The 13419-nt window shown below is 38.1% G+C and overlaps 1 protein-coding gene across 1 annotated transcript in view; it reads right to left on the bottom strand.

The window, feature by feature from the left end:
* Window positions 1-13419, bottom strand: part of MROH9 (maestro heat like repeat family member 9) — a 152153-nt gene that overhangs the window by 100847 nt on the left and 37887 nt on the right. The window lies entirely within an intron of this gene.

Below are 13419 nucleotides of genomic sequence, written 5' to 3'. Positions count from 1 at the left end.
AAGCGTCCATAAACGCTCTTATTCCTAACACTCTGTGAGGTTTTTTTTTTCTTCTAATTTAGTAGACTAAAAAGGGAAGAAAAGAAGCATGTGATAAAATGATACTTCTTGCTGATGGAGGGTATGCTATGCACCCTGCACTCTTCTTGAAGCTTTGCAGGCGTTATCTCAATCTTCACATTACTTTTATGAGATTGATTTCTATGTTATACAGATGAAAATATGAAGCACATCTCTAACTTATTTATGGTCAGACAGTCAATAAGCAGTAGAATCGGGTTTTTTTTTTTTAAGATTTTGTTTATTTATTTGACACAGAGAGAGAGAGACAGCCAGCGAGAGAGGGGACACAAGCAGGGGGAGTGGGAGAGGAAGAAGCAGGCTCTCCCAGCGGAGTAGGGATCCCAGGACCCTGGGATCTCGCCCTGAGCTGAAGGCAGACGCTTTAACGACTGAGCCACCCAGGCACCCCTAGAATCAGGTTTTGAAACCAAACATTCTAATCCTGGGAGCCCTGTTTTTATCTGCTGCATTATAGTACATTCAGGGAAATCAACTGACCCATGAGTCAAGCTGTCTTTATTGATCAAGGGGGGAACACAGGGGCTGACAAAATTTGTAAATAATCCCCCTGAAATAATCAGTATAACAAACGATTTTTAATGCTAGGAGGCTTGATTATCTAAAATTCTGATGACCTACTTTCAAATCGATACAAAGTTAACGGCTTTGTGAACTGAATGTTCAAGGAAAAGCCTGCAGAAATATTGCTTTGGATTATATAACTGTGAAGAAAAATCAAATCCATGAAGACTAGCCCTAGTATATGGATACCAAGAAAAAGAAAGGGGTAGGAATAAAGAAGTAGAAGGGGAAGAATACAGGTTTCTCCTTGAGATTCGGAGTAGAATTGCTTGATCTGGTTTTGCCGGAGGCTCTCAGGGCAAAAGTCCTCAGAGGCAGGCAGTAAATTCCCTGAAGGTGGAAGCTAAAACCGTTTTGATCACCAGTGGCTTTCCCTGTATTTCAGGCACACGCAGAAATTGCTGAAGAAACAAATGAGTGTTATAAGAACATTTCATTCCTCAGTAAGGAGGTCCAGTGGCTTCACAATAGGAGAACGAGGAGAGAAAACCACGAGCTTCCCTGAGACTGAGATCCAGAGGTTTAAAAGGTATACTATCCAAAAAGTCAAGTATATTTGCATGGAAGAGAAAAGAAAGTGTACTAATTCACTTTCTAGAGTCAAGGCAACCTTTTACAGAGAACTTCAACGCCTTTGGAGTCTATTGGGGGTTGGAGCTGTATCAATCAGTATCTGCGTACCTTTGAGGGTAACTTGCCTAATATGGTAGCCATTAGCCACATGTGACTATTTAAATTTAAATGAATAAAACGAAATAAAATAAAAAATCCAGTTCCTCGGTTGTTCTAGCCACATTTTTCAAGTGCTCCATAGCCACATGTGGCTAGGGGCTACCAAATTGGACAGCTCAGCTCTAGAACATTTTCATTATTACAGAGGGTTTTATTGAACAGTACTGCTGTGAGGAATGAAGAGAAAAAAATTAGTGTGTTGAAAGAGTGATCTCGATAGAATGCAAAATAAGCAAGTCAACCGTCCCCACCATCAATGCTGACAGCAGCATAACAGAGTACTACTAGATAAAATTGTCTTTCTGGGGTTTGCTGCTTCCCACCTCTCGGGTGATATCCAGAGCAGCAGTTCCATGACTTTTGTGGTCACTCTCAAATGTGATCTTTTATTCATGAAACTTTTTAGTCATTATTTTGTCTAATTTAATTTAATAATCAAAACTCGTCACTACCAAGAGTTCCCTTAATGAGTTCCCTAAAGGGTTCCTCTGGCTGACATGCACCTCTCTCTCCTCGTCCCCTGGTTTTCAGCCCCTGTCAGATTGCCTTCTTTGGAGATGACTCTAGGCTGATTCTTGGGAAAAAATTCATTGCTGTATTTCCAGGACACATAACAATGCCTGGCACCGGTACTCAATATAGCCTTGTAGTTAAATAAATATAGTCACTAGTTTTGTCGGTAAATGAAGTTTAATTTTATACTCAAGTACTCATCAGGAGTGGAGAAATAAGGGGTAGGCATTCGGGAAGAAATGGCATCAATGAACAAAATTATAGTATGAATTTTTTCATTATAAATCTTTTTAAAAATGAAAGTATAATTTATATCTCAGATTTTTAGAGGTGAAGAGTGCTCAAATGCATACACCCAGGTAGCCCATATTTTTTCCAAGAGATTTTAATCAGGCCAGAGATATCTTTCCTGCCTCTTCCCAGCTAATCCCTGTTAACCACCCATTTTCCCACCCTGAGAACCATAGATTTGTTTTGACTATTATAGAACAGTTTAATAAAAATCAAACACTACTAAATGGAATTAAATACTATAGATTCTTTAGTGTCTGGCTTCTTTAACTCAGCATAATGTTTTTGAGGCTTAGCCATAATGTGTGTAGAATTACACTATATGGTTGTATCACATTTCCTTCATTCATCTGTTAATGGAGCATTTTCAGTTTTTAGCTATTATGAATAAAGTTGCTTTGAACATTCACTTTTTAAAATATATGTTTCCATTTCTGTTGGGTAAGTACCAAAAAGTGGGACAGCTGGATCACAGATAAGTATATGTTTAACTTTATGAAAGACTGTCAGAATGTTTCCAAAGTGGTTTTACCATATAATATTCCTACTAGTAGTGTATTAAAGGTTTGATAATTCCACATCTTCATCAACAATTGGTGTTATCAGTCTTTAAATTTAAACATTCTAGTGAGTGTCAATTGGTATCTCATTGTGATTTTAATTTGCTTTGGCCCCCATGACTGATACAGAATACTTTATACTTTTTCATATGCAAGTTGGCCATTTGTATATTTTCTTTGTAAAATGTTGCTCAAGTATTTAGCCCTTTAAAAAATGTATATATAAATTAATAATTATATTAAATATAATCATATTAAAAATAAAATAATATATTAAAAATTAATATATTGAGGGGCACCTGGGTGGCTCAGTCATTAAGCATCTGCCTTAGGCTCAGGTCATGATCCCAGGGTCCTGGGATGGAGTCCCGCGTATGGATCCCTGCTCAGCGGGAAGCCTGCTTCTCCTCCCTCTGCTTGTGTTCCCTCTCTCGCTGTGTCTCTCTCTGTCAAATAAATAAAATCCTTAAAAAAAATTAATATATTGAAAGTAGAATATATATAAAATATATTTTCTCCCAGTGATGGTCTTAACAGGATCTTTCAAAATGTTTAATTTTTTAAAAAAGATTTTATTTATTTATTTGACAGAGAGAGACAGCCAGCGAGAGAGGGAACACAAGCAGGGGGAGTGGGAGAGGAAGAAGCAGGCTCTCAGTGGAGGAGCCTGATGTGGGGCTCGATCCTGGAACTCCAGGATCATGCCCTGAGCCAAAGGCAGAGGCTTAAGGACTGCGCCACTCAGGCGCCCTCAAAATGTTTAATTTTGATGAACTTGATTTAACTTTTTTTTATGATTAGCATTTACTAGGTCATGTCTAGGAAATTATTACCTACACCAACATCATAAAGATATTTTAGTCTTTTCCTAGAAACTATATGTGCTTGACTTTTATATATATATATTTTTAATTTTTTCAAGATTTTTATTTATTTATTAGACAGAGAGAGCATGAGCAGGGGGAGGGGCAGAGGCAGAGGGAGAAGCAGACTCCCTGCTGAGCAGGAAGCCTGATGCAGGACTCGATCCCAGGACCCTGATATCATGACCTGAGCCAAAGTCAGATGCTTAACTGACTGAGCCACCCAGACCCCTTGACTTTTATATTTAAAAGGTCTATGATCCATCTCAAAATAATTGTTTATGTAACATGTGAGTTGTGGGTCAAACCACATTTATTTTCATATAGATAGCCAATTGGTCCAAACACCACGTGTTGAAAAGACTTTCTTTCCCCATTGAATTGCTTTGGATTCTTAGTTTAAAAACATCAATTGACTAAAAATATGGGTTTCTTTCTTTTTTAGAAAATATGTATTTATTTATTTTTAGAGAAAGAGAGAGCATGAGGGGGTATGGAGGGAGTGGAGGGAGCAGGAGGAGAGAGAGAGAGAGAAGCAGACTCCTTGCTGAGCATAAAGCCCGCTGACATGGGGACATGGGGGGCTTGATCTCATGACCCTGAGATCATGATCTGCGCTGAAATCAAGAGTTGGTCACTCAACTGACTGAGCCACCCAGGCACCCCATGTGTTTATTTCTGAACTCTTTATTTTGTTTCATTAACCTATTTGCCTATCTTTATGCAACTATCACACTCTCTTGATTACTGTAGCTTTATATTAAGTCTTGAAATCAGCAGTGTGTGTCCTTCAAGTTTATTCTTTTTTAGGATTATTTTAACTGTTCTTGGTCCTTTGCATTTTTCTATAGATTTATAAAGAGTTTGCCAATTTCATTTAAAAAAAAAAAAGGCCTAGTGATTTTGGTTGCTACCACTTTGAATTCATAGGTTAATTTCAAGAGGATCGATATCATAACAATATCAAGTCTTTTAATCTAGAACATGGTATATCTCAACATTTATTTAGCTCTTTAATTTCAGCAGTATTTATAGTTTTGCATGTATAGGTCTTGCATATATCACTAAATTTGACTCTAAGTATTGTTAGAAGCTTGTTGGATGCTACTGTAAATGTTTTCTTAAATTTTTTTCTAAATTTCACCTTTAGTATTATAGAATGAAAACTAAATTTTTGTGTATTGGCCTTATATCCAGTGACCTTGCTAAATTTATATATTAGTAATAGATTATTTGAGGGTTTCTTAGGATTTTCCATGTCACCTCTGAATAAGGACTATTTTATGTCTTCTTTTCCAATATGTATGTCATTTATTTATTTTTCTTGTCTTAGTCAGTTGGATGGGATTTCCAGTAAGTTGGTGAAAAGAAGTGGTGAGGTGGACCTCTTTTTTTGTCAGCTTCAGAAATCTATTTTGAAACTTTGGCCAAATAATAAGCTACACATGCTCAGGGCAAAAGTTTGCAAGGATGGGGGAAGTACAACTACTGAAGAAGAATGACTACTGAGGCGTTGTGAGCTAAACAACTATGAGAGCTCACACAGGGGGAGAAAACATTCAAGGTTCAGCAGAAAGAGTGGGAAGACCTTATAGAACAGCCTCAGAATCCAAAGATCCAATAAATGCTGAGCCTACTTAGGTAATGTCCTGTTCTCCCCACCATAATAAAGAGTTGGAATTCTCCTAATTCACTCATCCACCAAGCTATCTCTAATGGTTTATTTTCCTTTCAAGGTACCATTCAATGAATACCTTAAAGAGATATCACACCTTGGGGGTTGAGAAGTCCTCACTCAGATTCTGTAACATCCTGCCCCCTTATACATAACTCTTCCCACTCTCAGTACATTAACTAAAGGAAGTGCTTCTTAATATGAAGGTCATAACCTGTGTTAAAATTACGGCATAATATAGACAAATGTAGTTCCGAGAAGTATGAATAGAAATTTTGGAAATTAAGGAAGGAAAGCCAGAATCAGAAAGAAATACTTAATGATAAGAATCACTAGATTGGGAGACATATGCCAGAGACAGTAGAGAGAGAATTACCATAATTTAAGGTTAACCTAGTTCATAGAAGTTTTAGAATACACATCAAAGAACAATTCTTTGACCAGAGCAATAGAGAAGATAACTTAATGCTTTTTCTCAGTTTTGGAAAATACTGCATTACCACAGTTAAAAAAATAATAGAGTAAAGAAAAAACACCACAGGCAAAATCTGAGTTTTTTGCCTTGCCAAGAATAACAGGAAGACACTTACGCCGTCACTCAAAGCATAAAAATACAGTGAACTGCGGTTTAAATCCATCATCTGCCTTTGACGCCAAATTTTTACCAGCCATATAGTCTGTCTGCCTTCTTTATCTCTTTGAAGTATTTGGAAAGTAATTTATTTTGAGCCACTTTGGACTGATGCTGGTCCTCGGTTGCGTGCCTGCCTCTCCCAATGCACTGTTTAGGAATTGCATCAGCACACATAAAAGGAGTCCCAGGTTGGGCTAGATTTTCTGGCTTTACCCGGTTAGGGAAGCTATGGGTGTAAACAGTGAGGGACAAAGTACAGTGATGAAAAGGTTGAGGCATCATTGCCTTTTTAGTCTATAGTATAAGTGGTCTTTCCTACCATTTTTTTGTCTCACAGGGACACAGTGCATTATACACTGGTAGGGAGGCCAAGGTAGTTTCAGAGTCTAGGGAATTTTTTAGAACTAGTCTTTAGCTGAAGTGTCTCTTATTTTGAGTTGCAGAGTCATAAAAATTGAATGGATCATAAGAAGAGATTAGTGAAATGGACCAAAATTGGTAGGGTACAGGAACTGGTTCAGATCAGTTGTCAAAACAAAGAGGGATCTAGAGCAAGTTATAGGAGCTGGGCCACAAAGCCAAAGATCAAAGGTCCACAAGATGAGAGAGAAAAACCTGGACAAGAGAGTAAGTGCGGTAGTGGGAGGGTGCTTTGAGCAAACACCGGCAACAGAGAGGCATTATTCAGGGCTGGAGTTTTACTTTCTCATGCTAGTATGAACGTGGACCAGGATTAGAACAAGCAGTTGTATTCAGTTAAATTGAGTTGATCTGACCTGGACTGAATTAATATAAACTGATATAATGGAAGGAAATTAATAGAAATTGTATTGCATTCCTCAATTTCCCTTTAGAAATAAATATATATATGAAAATATAGTATAAAAGATTTTAATGTCCAAGCCTAAGTGCTTAATAATTTAGACAAAACATCGTGTTATCTGAATTTAATGGTTGTCTGTGTATATAAAATACTCTGTCTATATTATGTTATATAATATATATTTATATATGTTATCTGTGCCCTTACTCCTCTGTACCATTTTAACCTGGTATAATGCTATATATGCTTTATGACAGAAAATAACTTTGTAAAAATAGGAGTCCAAAGATGGGATGAGACAAAAGAATGAGATGAAAAAAGAAGTTGGAGAACGAGTTAAATAAATTATGGACCATTAACAACATTGCAGAGTTCATAAATGAATTAGAAAGGACAAGGAAATGAACAAGCATGATTAAAAACTGGATTAATGAGGGGCGCCTGGGTGGCATAGCGGTTAAGCGTCTGCCTTCAGCTCAGGGCGTGATCCCGGCGATCTGGGATCGAGCCCCACATCAGGCTCTTCTGCTATGAGCCTGCTTCTTCCTCTCCCACTCCCCCTGCCTGTGTTCCCTCTCTCGCTGGCTGTCTCTATCTCTGTCGAATAAATAAATAAAATCTTTAAAAAAAAAACAAACTGGATTAATGGCATGGGGTCAGATGTTGAAATAATCACAGACAAAAGATTTGAGCAATTAGGGGAAGATGATAGTCATGAAAGACAATATACTCTAACATTGAGGGCAGTTGGCATCCCTGAGATAAAGACCTCCACTCAAGATACACCATAATAACAAAACTTTTCCTGACATGAAGAATGAATTGAATTTACAGCTTGAGAGGGCACTTTGCATATTAAGAAATAATGATAGAAAATTAATGCTATCTAGAATATTGGTTAAATTACTTTCAAATTACTGAACTAAAAAGAAAAAAAAACTTTTTAAAAAGGAATTGCTTTAGTTAGTTAGGCAGAAAAAGTGAGTCACCAAAGGAGGAAAAAACTTCCAGAATATAATGACGCATGTCTACAAGTTTCTGTAGTAACGAATGTCGGACCCTAGAATATTTAACCCAGCCAATTACCATTCAGGAAATAGGAGAAAAGACAGACATCTCATACATGAAAAAATCAAAGGAGTATAGAGCTCAGCGAAGAATTCTTGACTAAAACATTCAATTATAAAATCTCACAATTAAATGATTTTTAAAGAAATTAAGAATGCCAGATTGGAAAACTGGTCAAATTAAAGAAAAACAAATACTCGTGGGTATTGAATCCATTTAAAAATAGGAAAAACATGTAGGAATTATGGTTGCAAAACACAATATAGGTGTCATAACCCTTAAATAAATTAAGTAACAAAACTAGGAAGGTCGGGGTACTAGAGGGAATGCGGCAATAATTGCCTCGGTGGTGGCAGAGAGGAAAACCAGTCTGATACTGGGAATGGAGCTTTTTGAAAAAGTGACACCAATTTAATTTTCTTCCTATATTAATATTAAAGTTAGAGGGATTTGTAAAATCAATAAGTGATGCAAAAGAAATGTTTATCTCATGTTTAGCAATTTATTGGTTTTTCTTTTTTTGTAAAATTAAATGTTGGGTATTTTATTCAGAATGTCGTAAAGAGTATGATCCTATTCTTAAAAAATTAATCCCAAATGTACCTTCGTAACAATCTCAAAGTCTAGGTTCAAATCAGATTTCTTGGATTTCTTGGACTTCCAAGCCAGAAAGTCATGGCTTGGGAGAGTGGGCCCCTGGCCTGGGTTTTGCAGCTTGCACACATTCTTCTCCCACTCTGGCTCCATCCCACACAATTAAAAGCCTTACATGCATGTTTATGGTTCTCCCTATCATACAACCAAGTTCCACCCACACCCTTGTAAACAGCCAACTTTGGGCCATCTTTAGAGTCACAGGGATGTGACCAGTGGTGGAAACTCCCACTTTTGAAACAACAACTAGGGAAAAGACCCATACAGGATCTATAAGTAGGCTCAGGGCTGTTTTGGCAAGAAATTCAGTGGTTCTGGTTATTGAGACCAGGGTCTAGAAGGCAGTGCATGCCCTTAGCCCTAGAGAGTCTATGTTATGGTAGAGGCACAGAAAAAGCAGGAGAAGAGGAAAGAGCTAGAGATAGCATGGGGCTCAGGAGAGCTACCCGGTTCCTAAAGTGAAAATGTCATGAAGCACAGCCTTTGGTAATCTTTTCAGTGAGAAACTGTGTAGTAAAATGTGTTTTCCCTTTCCCTCTTAAATAATTGTTTAGCTAAGTAAAAAAAATTAGATTTACAATTATTTTCCCTTAGCACTTCGAATGTATTATGCCATTGTCTTCTGATATCTATTGCTTGAATTAAAATTCTGCTTTTAATCTCATTGCCATTTCTTTGTAGGTAATCTGTGCATGTCTCAGTTTGAATGGCAGTCTATGAAATGTTAGTCTTGCTTGTTTATGGACAGCAGCTTCCTTGATCCACGGCCTCATAATACCAGGAACAATCTTAGAAGTCATTTATAGAGGAGAGAAATTGCATTTCTCTTCTGCTTCTCTTCCCATCCCCTGCTTTTGCCTTGGCTTCTTTGGAAAGGAAAGTTCACCCACATTTTTGACCCTATGCTCCTTTGCACTTGGGTGGCTGAGGCAGGCTGACTGTTCTTATTCATGAGACAAGTTCTTTAGGTAAATTTGGAGTATGCTATACCAAACATGCTAGATGAGAGTAGGGGAAGGGCCCAGTCCTGCCTCAAAGCCCAAGATCCTCTAGTATGAATTGGCCAAGGAGCCTTTCACCTGAAATGCTGGTATGTCATTCCCTATTGGACTATTCGGCCTTGTTCCAATATCTCCTTCAACAGAGAGCCCTGAGATAGTGTAGGGTGGGATCTGAACACCAAAACTTCCCACTGAAATGTTTAACAGCACCAAATTCATCTCCTTAATTTGATAGATGATACAACTAAAGCCCAGAAAGGTAGAAGGATTTACCCAAGTCATAAAGTTCTTTACTGAAGTGGCAGAAAATCAAACTTAGATCTAATGTCTAGCTCAGGAATATTTCCAGGATCCTATATTAGTCTTTAACTTCTCTATTTTTTCAATCTGCTTCATGGAACGGAGGTTTCTGCACCATATCCTCTACTAATACCATCCTTAAGATGATGCATGAATATGGGAAGAGTAGAGGTTTTGGAGTCAGGAAGAACTGGGTTTGAATTCTGCTTCTATCATTTATTAGCTCTGGAATCTAAAAATGTTAATCTCTTTGAGCCTCAATTTTTTCATCTGTAAAGTAAGGATAAGAACATTCATTTCAAAGGGTCCTTATAAAGATCACTATGAAGCTCCTAGCACTGTGCTTGGCACACAGTGAGAAACTAAGTAAATGATGATTACTTGTTTAAAGATTTTATTTATTTGAGGTGGGGGGAGAAGTAGAGGGAGAGGGACAAGCAGACTCCACACTGACTGTGGAGCCTGATGCGGGGCTCAATCTCATGACCCTGAGATCATGACCTGAGCCAAAATCCAGAGCCAGAAGCTTAAGTGACTGAGGCCCCAGGCATCCCAAATGATTGTTATTTTTATTGTTGTTTTTGTTATTAGTGTTTTCATTTGAATACAGTGGCTTTTGCACCACCCTGTTGTTCTTATTTTCTTTAAGGGAGCTCTCACCTTCATCTCATTTTTGTGTGTATGTGTTTGAAGAATTTATGGAACGTTCTCTGGGTAGAGATACATCTCACTTGCTGCTAGGGTAGAATTTCACACACTGTGCAGGAAGAGTGAGAAGTGGTGATTGATATTATTACATGATAAATGAACAGTTGACAAACAGATCATAGCCATTTGATGCAGAATTAGTGCTTGGAGTATGTTCATAACTCATTAGCTCCCAGCCCAGCTTATGAATCATTACCCCTAAATGCCAGCCTCAAGGACATGGAGACGAGCTTCTCCTTGACCGCATAATGTCAGAAGGCACTCATTAGTGTGAATGCGTTAAGACATTCAGCTACTGTGTAATTAGTGTGTCTCCGTTCTCTTTCCCAATGTTCCATCATTTCCCCTCCCCATGTCCCCCTGTGTTGTGTCACCCTGTACTGCCTTTCACTTGAGATTCCCACAGGAATTCCTGACTGATTTCTGGAAAGTTTGGGATGGGACTAAATTATGAAATTTTAAGGGATTTTGTTACATTTCCATGTAAATCATCAGAGAAAGAGAGCATGGGATAGATGGGTGGCTTTCCTTAACTCAAGCCTGTCAAATCCATCCAACCTGACAGTGTAACATTTCAACTCCAATGGGGGAAAATACACCACTTACCTAAATGATTCTTAGAAAACAAGGAGAATATCACTTCTTGAATGAAGCTCATGAGATCCAAAAGCTACGCTTACTCTAGCTTCAGCAAGCCGAAGTTGAAGGATATCGTTATGAGGAGGCCTAGTCAATGTACAGCTCCAGAAAATTCTAGGGAGAAATGGCAGTGGGGACCACTGAGTCCCAAATAATGATAACACGGTTTCAGATTTTAAATACATGGCTGTGAAGTCCCTGAGCTTTGGTCTTAGAAACAAGCCTTCCTGAGGGACAGTTTGAGCAGCACGTAAGAGACAATAGAGAACGTATCTGAATATTGACTTTCCATTAGGACAGATTCCTCATCTTGTGTTGACATTTACTACAAACTGATCAACATCAGTAAGTTATTTTCCATATAGAAGTTTCAGTGCCCCATCTGAACACTGGGGATATTTAATATCTATTTCATGGGGTGTTCGTTTGTTTGTTTTGAGGATTAGAGGAGCTCATGTGTGTAAAACATTCATCACAGTGAATGGAACTTATTAAAGATTCAATAAACGCCAGCTTTCTTAAGTGGTGGCCAAGTCATGTACGCTAGCTGAGCTAAATTCATCAAATATTTATTAAACACTGACTGCCCCCAGATACTTTGCATCAGACACTAAGTGGAGATGATCTTGTTACACAATCCTCAAGATGTGTATCTGGATGTGTCATGTCTCTTGACCATTTTGTTTTTATCTCCAAGGCACCATAAGAGACTTGGTATGTCTTCTATTAATGTATCCCCATAATATAGGAGAATAAATAAATTAAACAAATAATTCGCTAAGGGTTTATTTGTACCAGTTTTTTTTTTCTTTTTTTTACCTGTGTCTAGAAAATCTCCCTGAAGAGCAGAGGCAATTCAGAAATACCTCTCCACTAGGTAGTGTGATGCCACTTACAAGCTACCACCACAAATGTTATGTGTTGCAAGGTCACCAAACCTTCTTACAACTTCTCTGCAAGTGACGTGTGAACGTGTGGTCTAAGAGAATATCGGGCTCATCTGGGGAGATGGGTTTCATACTGATGTAGCTTAGGATTCTGGTCTCTGGCCCATCAAACCACTTTATTGGTCCCCACCCTAGAAGGCAGCGCAGGGCCAAGCATGGGGCCTGGGTAATTAAGCGAACTTACTCTGACCAGTAGGTGTGTGCCTGCTGTGTTTCTAGATCTGTTCTCCTTGGGGACCGACTGCCTCCTTCATCAAGAAAGCTGCCAGCGTTCACAATTGGAACATATACAGGCCAGCGGGTTCTGATTAATCCAAATTGGAACTATTCAAACAGTCACAAAAAGAGATCTTTTCCCCTGAAGGAATTTACATGTGAAGAGAGACTAAGATGGGAAATAAACATTTCTATAATGATTAAAGTTAATTGGCTTGAAAGGATGCCTCTGAAAGAAATGCTTTCTGGTTTTAGTTCCAATCTATTTCGGGACAAGCCTGTTTTTCATAAGATTGGTAACTGCAAACAGATACTGCCCTTTCATTGGAAACAGATGGTACAGGACATAATTAAAGAAGTATGCACTGGCATCTCAAATAACTGCTTTCAATTACAGCATTTCAAGAGTATTAAGGGGAAATATTTTAAACAAGACCACTGCAAAAATAGATTTTGTCATTAACTTTGAAATAATATTTGACTTAAGGCTGAAATTTCCATGTGCCAGGTCTGGATCTCACAAGCTGATGCTGATTGGTGCAAGAGAAATTGAATCATTATGGTCCTAGCATTCAGGGAGAAAAAATCTTCTCTCTTTTTTTTAACACGGAGAAAAACTGTATTTTTCCTCTGCTAAGACTTGCATTTTATTTTGCACTTGAATGTCAGTTATATTTCACAACCTTGAGGGACTTTCATAGTGAAATCATTCCAATGTGAAGTCCAGGATCGTCTGTTACTAATGTGGTTGTCTCTGTGGGTCTGTAGGCAGTGGGTGTAGGCCTGCCCCCCACCATGAGGCATGTTTATATCTCTGTAGCCCACATTGTTAAGTATACACTGTGCATGTTCATGCTGAGATCTATCCATAAAACCCCCAAATTAGATAGGGTGCAAAGTCGGCAGATTGCCTGGGCTGGTACATTTGTAACCCGAAGTTCGCTTATTGTAATTTTTCTCATTAGGTAATTTTAATGGAGATTAAATTATTGGAGATTAAATAATTATAAGATAGTTGTATAACATTGACAAGTTACAAAATGCTTCCCTTGTATTGTGCCGTGTAACCTACCGGAATGCTGTTTATTTCTCTCCATAAATATTTATTGAGCATCTGAAGCATGGCAGGCACTGTACCAAGAGATAAACG

Source organism: Ursus maritimus, unplaced genomic scaffold (assembly GCF_017311325.1).
Source record: "Ursus maritimus isolate PB19 unplaced genomic scaffold, ASM1731132v1 scaffold_2, whole genome shotgun sequence".
Taxonomy (NCBI): Eukaryota; Metazoa; Chordata; class Mammalia; order Carnivora; family Ursidae; genus Ursus; species Ursus maritimus.
Note: the sequence above shows the minus strand (reverse complement) of the source record. Positions and strands in the feature narration are given on the sequence as shown.